The sequence below is a fragment of the Xiphophorus couchianus genome, chromosome 12, assembly GCF_001444195.1.
Source record: "Xiphophorus couchianus chromosome 12, X_couchianus-1.0, whole genome shotgun sequence".
Taxonomy (NCBI): Eukaryota; Metazoa; Chordata; class Actinopteri; order Cyprinodontiformes; family Poeciliidae; genus Xiphophorus; species Xiphophorus couchianus.
In genome coordinates this window covers 19,595,602-19,608,701 of record NC_040239.1, presented here as the reverse complement: position 1 = coordinate 19,608,701, position 13,100 = coordinate 19,595,602, and the positions used below count along the sequence as shown (strand labels likewise).

Here is a 13,100-nt window from a genome sequence, read left to right as displayed (position 1 = left end):
TAAGCACTTTGGTGCTCTTTCTGCAATGCTTGAAATGCGGCATCGGTGTGGAGTGAGAGGTCCACATTCTGTAATGCTCCATTTTGAAGTTTGCCTTCAAGTAGTGGCCAAGTGGTTAAGACAGTGGGTAAGAGGACAATCCAACCGGGCAACACAATGTACTTCCCTTTTATTTCAAACCATCTACCAAGCACACAGCTTTTATTTAATACAATTTTTTTACTCCAAGTTTTGTGTGGTTGATGGAGTGCATTTTGCAGATCTGAAGATTTTCTTAATCAGTTGTGGTCAGATTTATAATGGTCAGAAAACAAAGATCTTTAACAAAACATAACTGAATTTACCATATTTACACAGAATATGGGAAATTTACTTAGCAACATGTTTATGTAAAAGAACCACCAAAAATAAATGATCAGTGCCATGACTTGTGGTGGTGTTAGTTTGTCTTTTCGATTACAGTGTTTCGTTTCATGTTTACTTTTTATGGAAAGCTGAAAAGTCATTTTTGTCTTTGTTTAGACAAAGGTTACCGTTGCATTTTGAAATGTGAGTCATTGCTGTCAGGTTAGTATTTATATTCCTACTGTCGTCAGAAAACATAGGCCTCAGAAATTAGCATATTGAAAATGATATGTCTGAAACTCAAATGCGAATACATTCATTAACCCTTTAAAGCACAATAGAAGATAAAGTCATAAAATGATGCTATTTAAAGACTGACCTCTAGAAACTGACATGAAACTCCTCTACCAGGGGACAGATTTAGAGCTTGACATGGTTGTTCTTTGAAGACAATGCCTACTTTGCTAAATATATAAAGATCAAAGACATTTGACATCGAGTTAATTGTAGCGCCCGCAGTATGTTTTTAAATGACAAAATGCAGATGTCTAAACATTTGTTTCTTGAGAAAACAGTCACTAGCAGAGAACGACAAAAAGTTTTTTAAAATACTTACTGTTTTAAGAGCCACATTTTTTACTGCCTTAGAAGTCAAGTCAAACTATCGTATGGAGCAAAATTCATTTACTGTAGAGCTCCTAATAGGCTTACCATGGAACGTTGAGAAGATACCATATTTATACTTTTTAGACTTAATCAAATTACATTGGAAACTTTATATGTTTATCACATCGTTCCCAACACCCTAGAGTGTCATCAGTAATTTGGCTCACATGCATCCCACCTACTCAAAGAGGAGAGTGAGGACTAATGTCATTTCGAGGGGATTACTGTGATCTTTCAACACATCTTTGGGGAGTTAAGCATGTTGTTAAAGAGAGGAATGGGAAGAGCAAGAAAAAGTGATAAAACCCCACCACAGAGCTTCTGTTTTAACTTTTACATTTCTTCATTCTTACTCTTGCTCTCTCTCCCTATCTCTCTCCCTCTCTATCTGTCTCTGTCGCTCTCTCTCTCTCTCTCCAATCCGATCGCTTCCATTTTCTCCCTCAGATCACCAAAAGCCATATTATGTGCTTGTCAAGATGGATAAACCCCTCAGCCAAATGTTCAAATGAAAACAAATAAGTAGGAGACGTTCATGTAATCGCTTCTGCCAGAGAAAGGCTTTAAGAAGAACATAAACACTTTCTGGAAATGTGCCTCGCAATTTCTAATTCCCTCACGCTTTTGTTTGAGTCTCATTCAACTTCAGGAGCATTTCATACTGCACCATGATGAGGTGTCACCACTGGAGACACGCTTAAAACTACTTTGCAACACCGTTAGCAGCACTAAATAAAAATATGAGATCATATTACCTTTGCTGCTTGTAAAACTGCCATGATTCTATTCTGGGGAATTAAGAGAGGAATTCTTTAATTAACCTGGCAACAATTATAAATATGACAGAAGGGGTGAAGTAGCGAAGGTTGTGACACTTAAAAAGAAGAAAAAAAAGAGTTACAATTCAAGATTATCTTATTATCAGGTCATGGCTGGTGTGTTTTTCTCTAGAATGGTTGGGCTTTTTCACATGAGAAAAGTCCCCCAACTGTCACTTGCCTCCCACAATCTTTCCAGCCAACCCCTCTAGTAAAGTTCCCATGGTGGTCCTTGGACAGCTCACAGGCTTCTTGTGCCAAATGCCTCGGATAGATAAGCAGTTTTCTTAGGTTGTAACACCACAGCAGACTGCTGATTTTTAATAGAGCATCTTGGAGTGTAGAAGTTTGAACACACATAAGAGAGAAAAGCAAGCATCAAGTCTGAGGCATGACATGTAATAATGTCATTCTTAACTATATGCAGTTTGGATTTGATTTTGCATGTCATTTTTATTGAAGATTCAAACAGAAAAAAAGTCACTAGTTTGCATTTTTTTACCCAGCATTTTGGACGTCATACAAAAATAGCAGAGTGAAGAGAGGTTGGTGAGATGACAAACACACACCGGCGGCTAGAAGAGTAGCTGAAAAGTTACAGAGAAAAAGCTCTCCTCTTGTTAAATATTAAAGTGAGAGGACATGCAATATTCCTAACAACTTTTCTGAGCTTTTCATATTCCCTGAGTGTATGCAGAACATAGAACCCATTTCTCCTCTCGATTCTCTGAAACTAAAAGCTTTGTATGTCTAGCTCAGTCCATTGCTCTCAACCAAAGCAAAGAAACGTCCACTGTCACTAGTTAAATGTCTATATCTGAACAATTCTGACACCTTACACACTATTTTAAATACAGGCAATGTTAATGCAAATGTTTTCATACCCTTTGACTTTTTTCATATTTTGCTTTTCAAAAGGTCCTGTAAACACAAATCTGAAATGTCAATATCTTTTGAAGCGATTAATGCAATAAGACCTTTGGAACATTTTCACTATTAGTTATGCACACTGAAAGACTGAAATGTTTAATAATTCCTCCTTGCAAAACAGCTTAGTATCAAGACTCTGACTAAATCACTCTAACACACAAATTTCCTTTGATATAAACCATTAAATTCCTCCCAGCCATGCATGTGGTTGGTGGATTGTGAAGTCTCAAGTCACATGTTTTTCTTCTAAGATTGATTGTATTTTGCTTCATTCATTATTCCATCAACTTTGACCAGTTTCCCCACTGGACTCCTCCTCCTCCCCCAAAAAAATGCCACAGCCTGATGCTGCCAAAGACATATTTCACCATGGGTATGTTCTGGTTAGGTTGATGTGCTAGTGTGCTGTCAATTTTCCACCACACAGCATTTTGTGACTAAAGATTTCAGCTCCGGACTCATCTAATCTTAACACCTTTTTCCACATGCTTATTTGTGTCTCCAACATTGGTTGTAGCAACTGCAAGTAGGATTTGATGGTTTACCTTAAACACATTCTTTCTGGCCTCTTTTGAATAGTTTTCAACATACCATCTCACCTAAGCCATGGATGTGTCCAGTTCCCTCAGTATTAACGTTGGTCTCGCCTCTGATTTATCATTGTCTTTTTATAACAGTGTAGGTAGCTTTCCAATTGTACCTTACTGCTTACATTTTTATTGATTAATTGATTAAATAGAGCTTCAAGAGATGTTCAAAGCTTTGGTTATTATTTATAAATTAAATATAATTAAAACCTCTCCATGAATTTATCTGTGATCTGTCTAGTATGTTCCACAGTCTTTGGGATGCTGCTTCCTCACTGTTGTTCTCATATAAACTTCTGAGGCCACAGAAAACAAATTTTATTTATACAGAGGTTACATTTCAGTGGAGAACTATTGATACTTGTTCTAAAGAAATTGGTATGAGTTTAGTTTTAAATGTATTGCAGTATTAAAGTGGGCTGAATATGCATGCATGACACATCTCTTTATTTTTATTTTTAAGCAAAAATAACAAATGCGGTATCGTTTTGAAAGCATTTTGAAAACCATGCCGACTTTTCCTCCAACTTCACAAACCCACTTTTTCTTGGTTTATAATTTCCTAGTTGTGGATTGACAATAATTTGAAAAAGTTTAAGTCTTATATATTGAAATTGAGCATTTCAGTGGCTAAATGTCTGAAAATGAAAATAGTACTCCAATGTTTGAGAATTTTTTGTAACACTGTAACTGTTGATAATGTCAGAACATCATGCAGTTGAAATGACCCATTGAGATTTCTGCCTTTTTTCACAGGCTTGATTTTAATGGATATAATATAAAGAGAACAAGGCAACTTGGTGTAGACTTTAAGTTGTGAACTATGTGTCTAGGGAGCTTATTTACATATTAACTAAACACTAATAAAATGTTTTCTATAGTATGAGCAATATCAGAGCACCAGACATCCAATAAAATTAAGAAGGTGTGTGCTGTACATAAAATATATTTATTTTATGTGAAAGGAATTGCACTGACATGAATCAATAGCCTCTTTAATGTTCTTTGTATACCATTTCATATGTCACCAGTAAATATATTTTGGGTGTTCTATGAGCAACAGGTATGAAATATAGAGCATTTGATACAGTGGCTCAGTGTGAGTTCTATGAAGATTCAGTTAAAGTTATTAATTTATGCCGTTTATCTTTGGGTATTAAATTGGAAATATGGCAGACTAAATATTACAAAACTGCATTTATTTATTTTTTTTCCAATAAATTAAATACTAATAACCCGAATGCCTGTTACAATTCAAGCACTTATATTAGGACGCCTGAAAGCACTCTGCTTTGGACGGCCATGTAAACCTTGTTTTAGGCATGCAGTGTGTTAACAGATAAGCAAGCGAAGCATGTCAGGTCTGTTGGCCAGCTGGCAGGATTCGAGTGTTTGTGTTGGGCTAGTTGAGATGTCAGGGCTATGGTGAGATGAAGAGGGCTGAAGGGGGTACATTAGCACCAGACCTCCTCCAGACTTGGCTGCTCTAACTAAATGGACCAGATCAATCACATTGGACGGCACTGTGACAGTGAGTTAAGGTTCTGCAGCACGGCACAGTGTTTTAGGGCACAACGGCCCTCGGCAAGGCTAGCTGGTTGGCTGGCAGTCACTTGCAAAGCATTCCTCTCACATACCACAGGCCCACTAAGCAGATGGCAATGGCAAGGACAGAGGCGACTGTCCTGCCGTCACTCCCAAGCTTGCATCCATCAGGAGACAAGTGATGAGATTAGAGCGTGGGAGATGTGGAAAAGGATGAAGTGCCTGGTGTGGAAAGAAGATGGATCTGTGACAGGTCAGGCCTGGGCTGGTTCACACACAAAAACGCAGGTCAGGCCTGACCTGAGCCTGGATCTGTGAAGGATGCAGCTGGATAGTGCTTTGGGAATCCAGTAGCTGTGGAACCCCCGAACAGTGGTGCAGTATGGTGACATGTCTCAGGCCAGGCTGGCAGGGCATGTGTCAGAATGAGCTTGTGTGTGTCGGCGTGTGTGTGTATGTGTTTGTGGCCCATAAAGCTCTACGTATGATGGTATCCAGAGACATGCGAGTGATGGTCTCAAGCTGAAACACTCAAGAGTTGGTGCAAAGTATGCCCTACATGGCTTCTATCACAAATATGACTTTATTAACAAGTGTGTGAAGGAAGAATATCCTTTCAGCTTTAGGGTTAACACACTTCTGAGGGCAAATAGCATCATTACAATTGTTCCGCTTCAATTGTGTTTGGGTGTGTAAGTCGAGTTATTTTTGTCATAAATTAATACATATTTAAAGGATAAACGGTTACCTAATGTTGTACAACGGTACTTATAAACATTATCGCACAAACAACATTCATAGTTACCGCAAATATTTGTTGTTACTATTGGATGGACTGTGTTGGATTCATTTTCCTTAGTCCTGGGCTGTTTGTTTAACCATTGCAACCTTGGTTCAGATTGTTAAATATCTCTATACCTCTAAGGCAAAAGAATTTCAAATAATTTTGGTGGACAAGAAATCTGGTCTCTTCACCCACTGTGTTTAATGTTCACAAACTCACCGACTTTTACTGCAACGAAGATCTTTGAGGAAAGCAATTGTTCACTCCATCGTTTTCATGTGTTGGTCATTAGCTGCCACGCATCTATTCAATGCATTCCTTTTATCAATGTCTTTCTGTTTACAGCAATAGGAAATCATTCTCTACAGTTCCAGCCAATTTGTCATTATCCATTTATAGTAGCGCTGCTTCTTTTATGTATGGCTCAACAGGTTTATTCATATAAAAATGTCTTAAAATTTGTCATATCGTTTCAAAAAATAGTGAAAGGTTGTTGTTTTTTTATCATTTCTATATTTTAAGATTTCTAACTCCAAAATCTGATGTTTTCTTTTTTAAATATATTGATTTGATAAGGAACAGTAATTCAATTTGATGTCTTCTGGCAAGCTTTGTGGAAAATCTTGTAGTCAGTTTAAGATGTATGCAGGGCTATGGTGAGAGTATTTAACTAGACTTAACTGGATTCTGTATTGTGTTGTGGGGAGGAAATCTTATCCACTCATATGGCTTTGTTTGCTTCTCAACAAAGAATCGTCGCACTTTCATTTACATATTTTCCTCTAAGAAACCAAACTTCAAAGCTCAAACATTGAAGACGGCTCCACGAGGGCCTGTCAATATATTATTTATAATAAATCAGGTAGAGGTGATTCATACACATGGACACACTCAATCAATCCATTTATCAATAAACATTTTAAGTTCATTTCACTGTGTATTTAATGGAGGCAATGAAACAAATTAAATGATTGCTCATCTTTTGGTGTTTGAAAAGTAAACAAGGTGACATTAAAGTGCCCCTTTTTGTGTTTATGTGAGGAAGAAATGTGTGCTTGGGTGTGTGGGGGGGGGATCATGAGTGGCCACTCTGGCACTCACACAGCATACATTGTAAATAAGTAATGGTATTAGACGTGTAGTGGTTAGTCATAGAGGAGGAAGGTCTGCGCATCAACTCCACCTCTGTTTGGCTTGTGCATATTTCATAGGATGCTGGGCAGGAAAGAAGCTGGAGGTTGTGGGTTATATGGGAGGGTGGCTGAAATAAAAGGCAGCACACACAAAATCCTTTCTGTTCACTGTCATGGGTCTGTTACTATTAATATTGCCAAGTGTCCTGTCTTTTTTTCTCTCTGCTGATATAGGTTTATGGTGTTTTTTCTCATCTATACCTTCCTGTATTTGACAACGAAATAGAGCTGGCTGCTGCTGCAAGGACTTAAATGCAAGAAGAACATAGTACAGGTGACACAGTGTTAGTTTTAACAATTAAGACAAAGTTTCCTTTACATAGTCCAGATGTCCATTTTCTTTGGGGTTTGCATCAGTGCCAGAGTGGAAAGAAAAATTAAAATACACAGAAGCTTTCATACCTCTGAGAAAGTCACCAAGCTGCTCTTTATTGTTGGTAAAGTGTCATTTTGTTTATTGAGCAGTTTTTGTTTTTTTATTTGCGAAACAGATTATCACACTCAGTAATTTTTTGTTAAAGTGGTAGATTTTGATCAAAAACACTAAGGATGTAGTTGATCTTTTCCTCTAACTAGATCTGAGCCATTGAAATGATTTAGATAGAGACCAGATATTTATTCTAAGCAGAACAAATGTACATTTCTGTCTCATAATAATGTAATTGGACTGCATTATATTATTTCTATCAATCAGAATTATCCCATCTGTTTAGACAAAGCCATAAAAAAGACTGATATACCTAAACATGCTGGATTGTTCAAATAAGTCTAGATTGAAAGGAATGCATACAAAAGGCAACTTTTACTTTAAACAACAGAAATGTCACAGAATAAGTTACTCAATAATAATGTAACACTTAGATAACTGAAGATCAGAGTGCCTTAAAAAACATCCCAGTGCAACTTCAAAAAGTGACAACTTTTCTGTGGAGGAATAGGTCAAAATCTCACCTAAGCCATGCACTGACTCAAAAAGACAGAAAATTTACATATTTCATAGGATGCTGGGCAGCCTATCAGATAGGCTGCCCAGCATCCAAAAAGAACTGCTGTGTACATGAGTGTAAAAGCATCTAAAATCTAAAGAAAAACCTTTGAATATATGACTCCACATGTAAAGCTATTGATCAAGACCACTTTGAAAGTCTGGCACCTTCGAAGCAGAGTAGAAAGAAGTTACGAGTGGTTAAAAATGCTTGCTCTGTACTGTACATATCTATAAAAGCCCACAAAAATAAGAAGTATCTGTTGCCAGGTAACTGGTAGCCTGCAAGCACTACCTCTCAAGGAAGAACAAAGACAGATGAGCAGAAAATCAGGAGCACACCTCTAAATATAAAGTCTTGAGGTCTTATATGTTTGCAGTTTTCTTCCAGCTCTATGGAAAAGGTTAATGGGAAGTGATGGTCATGCAGCTTGATGCCACAAGCTAGTAGTCTCTGGGTATCACAAAGCTTATAACCCTATATGTGTCGTCGATGATGGCTAATTGACCAGCGTCTGAATTAGATGTATTTTAAATTTGAAGAGAACAAAGGAAAAGACTGACACATTACATGTTTGTAACTAAATGGGAAATTAGCCTTGAAGTTGTACAAACAAATGGACAGTTGAAGCTTTTTCAAGTTCTCTAAGGCTAATGATTCATGCATGATTCATTCTGTTTGTATCATAGGCAAGATTATTAAAGCTTGTACACGAAGGCATAATGTCACCAGAAGTGTAAACTCAACTAGAAGTAAAGTTCTGGGAAACTTAATTTATGCTCTTACTCCACAGTACCTAGGTATATGGGTCAGACACTGTGCTCCTGGGGGCCAATTGCAGCCTGCAGCTGAGGGGTTTGGCTGAGTCAGCACATCCACGGCACTCTCTGGGACCAGAATGCAGCGCAGTGTTCCGCTGTGACTAGGCAACCTGCCTCAGTGTTATGTGCACACATCCCACTCTTGCGCCTCTCTTTAATTTGAGTCTTGCTGTGCCCCATTTTTGCTTCACAGAGTCTACACGACACATCTACTGAAAAAATTCATTCATTGGTATAAGGTGTGCCATTTTGGAAAAACAATGTCTGGCTTCATTCCACCTGCTGGGGTAAATATCCTCGCCTTTTCTCTATTACATTCAGAAAACATGCTGAACTGTTTCTTCAACTAGGTTTCTGCTGTTTGGACAGACATTGGGCAGTTTTAACAAAGCATTCAGTCAAAACTTGTGACCTACTTTGTTGGTTTACAGAAGAAACTATAAGGACCCCATAACTCTTCACAGACCACCATCTTGAATAACAAAAGCTGATCAGACTTTACTGAACCCAGAGGATCAAATAAAAAGTGGTTGCATAGTAAAATCATCTTATCTAAATTAAACAGTTTTAAATCGGTCTTACTAAATATTAGCTGCTTGACCTTTATCATCAGCATGTGCTCTGTTTGCTCTTTTTGCGCTACTGAATGATGCATTTCACTCAGAGATATGCAGTTTTCCCGACAACCTAGGAAAGGACAATAATATGGAGGTGTACACACTGTCTACTGAAAAGGAGAATAAGAAAACAAGGAAATGGTGGATTTATGATCAGAATAGCATTGCAATTTTTAATCGTTGTTTTCATTGAGCAATGACTCAATGAAAACATTAATTGCTGTGTTTTTATTAGCTGGAAAACATGCTCTCTCATCACTTTTTTCATCAAAATACACATTGTTTTTCTTCCTCTGATCAAACTCTGATCTTGTTGTTTTTCTCATCTCCTGACTGTGTGGCGCCACCCTCTGTCTGGAACTAATATTGTTCCTGCTGCTACACACATACTTAACACTGTCAGAAAAATCTGGAGTGAATGCAGATATTTTCATAGACCCTAGTGAGAGAGTACATATTACACATTTATTATTACACAGGGTTTGGAAAAGGAGATATGTGTTAGGCCTAATACCAATAAGGTTCTGAAGTCCTTTAGTATCAGACAAATACTATCTTGTAAATGAAAAAATGCAGTTTACAAATAATTATTTTATTTATTAAAGGCTGTGCAGTTATAACTACAAGACAAACCCAGTTATTAAGATGAGGGCAACAACTTTTTGACATAGGGTCAGCAGGGTATTTGTTTTTCCTTGAAGAATGAATCTAAAACTGCATTTTGCTTTGACTAGGGTTACCTTTTTATGAAGTGGACATTTGCTTGATGATCTGAAACATTTAGTAGTGTCAAAACCATAAAGAAGAAACCTGTAAGAAGGTAGAAACTTTTTCACAGAACTGTACAATGCAATTTAATGATTGTTGATTATATTATAACAAATAAAACAGCAGCTGGAACAAATCCAGTGAAATGGATAGTCCTGTGGATGCACGGATTCCTAATGTGACCAGAGCTGATTCACAGAGCTCAATACTTAATGACAGAGATGACAGAGAACTAACTTGTTAGGCTGATGCAAATGGATATATTGTGTTCACCAGTTTGCCCTGCCAGCCATGTGATGAATAATAAAGCTTCATTCTTTTTCTCCATCTCTGGCCTCCACTTTTGAGCGAGTTTCCTTCATTTCTTCTTTATGATGCACTTGCAGGCATCAAAGAAGGTCATGGACATCTAAGGTGACCTTCACTACTCCCAGGTTAATTCTAAAAGTGATTAGATGGTAAGCTTCCAATATATTGTGATACTTGTGTGAATAAATAGCCTTAAGGGGGATGAGAAGTTCTCTTAATTTATTAGGCAAAGAAATTAAATAAATAAATAAATAAAATTTTCTATTGCATCTCTTTCTGATCACATTGGTACATATTACATAAATATTACTTTGCTTTAGGAGGGTTACTATGGATACGAGACCTTTACTTAATCTCTTGGCTCGTGGCATTTGGTCCCGGCATTAGCTACCCCAGTAATTACTTAATTTCAGCATTTCCAACTATTGCTTTTGTTCAGCTGTAATTTAAATAATTGCACAGTGAACCGTTTTTGAGCCAAGTGAAGTGCAGTGCATGCTGTTATGGGTCACTGTGATTAAGAGGTATTAAGTAGTTGTGGGAGCTTTTGAGTAAATTGATGCTTTTTGCATTCGCTTTTGGTGGCCATCTTTCTATTGTGCTGAATCAATACACATAATATGACAGACATGAAAGTATCAAGAGTTGTACTAGTCTGCCGCATTTGTGCAGACTGAAGAAACTGAAGAAACAAGACTGGTTCTCATTATATCTTACACTCCTGTACTATTCAAACACATCTAGAACTTTACTTCTAAACCCTAAACTTAAAAAGGACTGCCAGTGTCAGGTACCTCTTTAGTTTACTCTGTAGAAATATGAACAATTGTCTGTAAAAATCTTTAACTTGAAGACTGTATTTCACATCACAACGAGACAACAGTCAGCAGCCACATTTAATTAAATTTTATATGCAGCTACTGCTCCATCTGTGTTCCTTTATTGGCTCTGGAATTCCCTTTATAGTGGCTTCACGATGACAGGCTTTGTGCTTGCATCAACAACTGGAATTTTGGAGGCTCTGTGCTTTCTTAGAGACTCTCGATGACAATGCCTTTGTGTGTAAAGTGAAAGTGTGTGTTTTCAGCTCTAAATGTAGGAGTAACATTTACCTCTTCCAAAAAAGATTTAATAAAACCCCTAATATCATAATGAAAGCTTATTACTTAAAGTGAATGAATACATGTTGTTTGGGAAAGCAGATGTCCCAGTGTCTAACATGACAAGTTCTGTTTTATCTGAGTTTGTGAACCTTGGTGTTTTATACAGCAATAAGTAATTAGTTTTCATAGAGAAAATGTTCTTTTCACTGTATCTATGACAACATAACAGGATCGATTTTGGCATTAGCACAACATCACAGTATCCAGTCAGACCATATATGGTAAAACATAATATTTTTTCCAACACACCTCACTCAGTGCAAATAAAAAAAAAACAAATGTCTGATATGCAAAGTTGAAGGAAAAAGAAACATGGTTTTCAAAACTTTTTACACTTAAAGAAACAGAGGCCAAATTTCAAGCCGTTAAATTACAAAGTAAAATTTGTGCTGAGTCATGTTCAATATATGCTTTTATAGCTTTTACAAAATACTGCCCCTTTAATCATGGAGGTGGCTAAGCAACCCATAGTCACCCTGGATGAGCTGCAGAGGTCCATTCATCAGGTGGGATAATCTGTTTATGGACAACTATTAGTTGTACACTTCACAAAAGTTGCGTAATGTAAGAGTGGCGAGAAGAAACCCATTGTTAAATGAAAGTAATATTTAAAGTATGCGTAAAATGTTGTAGGGAACACAACAAATATATAGAAGAAGGTTCTCAGATCAGATGAGACCAAAATTTACTTTGTGGTCATAAATTCTATGTATGGAGGAGAACTAACACCCACCTCACTGAACACTCTGTTTTCACGAGGAAACATCCTGCTCTTGGGTATCTTTCATTCAGCAGGTATAGTCAGAGTTAATGGGAAGATGAATAGAGCCAAACATAGAGCAATCCTGGAAGAAAACCTGTTACAGGTCACAAAAGAATTCAGATCAAGCTGGCAGGTCATCTTCCAGGAGGACAACAGCGTCCTGTCAGAGCATAAATGAAGTGGTTCAAGGCATATCAATGTAATAGAAGGGTGCAGGTAGACTCCAGACAAGAATACATCAGAGAATATTTGGCAAATTTGAAACATTTGCCAAATATTCAGTTTAAGCATTTTTAAAAGAAGAATGAGAAAAATATATCTAGCTGTACAAAGTAAAAAGATTGCCCAAAAATACTTAAAAACCATGACTTCTTTTTATTTGTCTTCAGAATTAGGCTCTACTTTCTCTTAAGTCTATCACATATTTCCAATTTTTTTTTTATTTTTTATTTATTATTCCTTTATTTAATCAGGTAAACCCCGTTGAGATCTAGATCTCATTTTCAAGGGGGACCTGAAACAAACTTCACTCCCCGTCGGGGAATCGAACCCCGGTCTCCCACGTGACAGGCGGGGATACTCACCACTATACTAACGAGGAGAACAAATGAAACCACATTCTGTGGATGTTTGCTTGTACTTGTGTACGATGCTTTTATATAATGTATGTTCAGCCCTTTAATCTGTCTTGTTGTTTTAAAGTGCTTATAAACTAAATTGGCTTGGCTTGGCTTGTAACATGATGGAATGGTAAAAAGTTCTAGATACATGGATATCTTAACAAGCCACTGTGGCCCCTACAAAG

The 13,100-nt window shown here is 37.2% G+C and overlaps 1 non-coding gene across 1 annotated transcript; it reads right to left on the bottom strand.

Moving 5' to 3' along the window:
• Positions 1 to 12,824: 12,824 nt before the first annotated feature.
• Positions 12,825 to 12,896, bottom strand: trnad-guc (transfer RNA aspartic acid (anticodon GUC)). The gene has a single exon. It is a non-coding gene; the product is annotated as a tRNA-Asp (tRNA).
• Between the last annotated feature and the right edge of the window lie 204 nt (positions 12,897 to 13,100).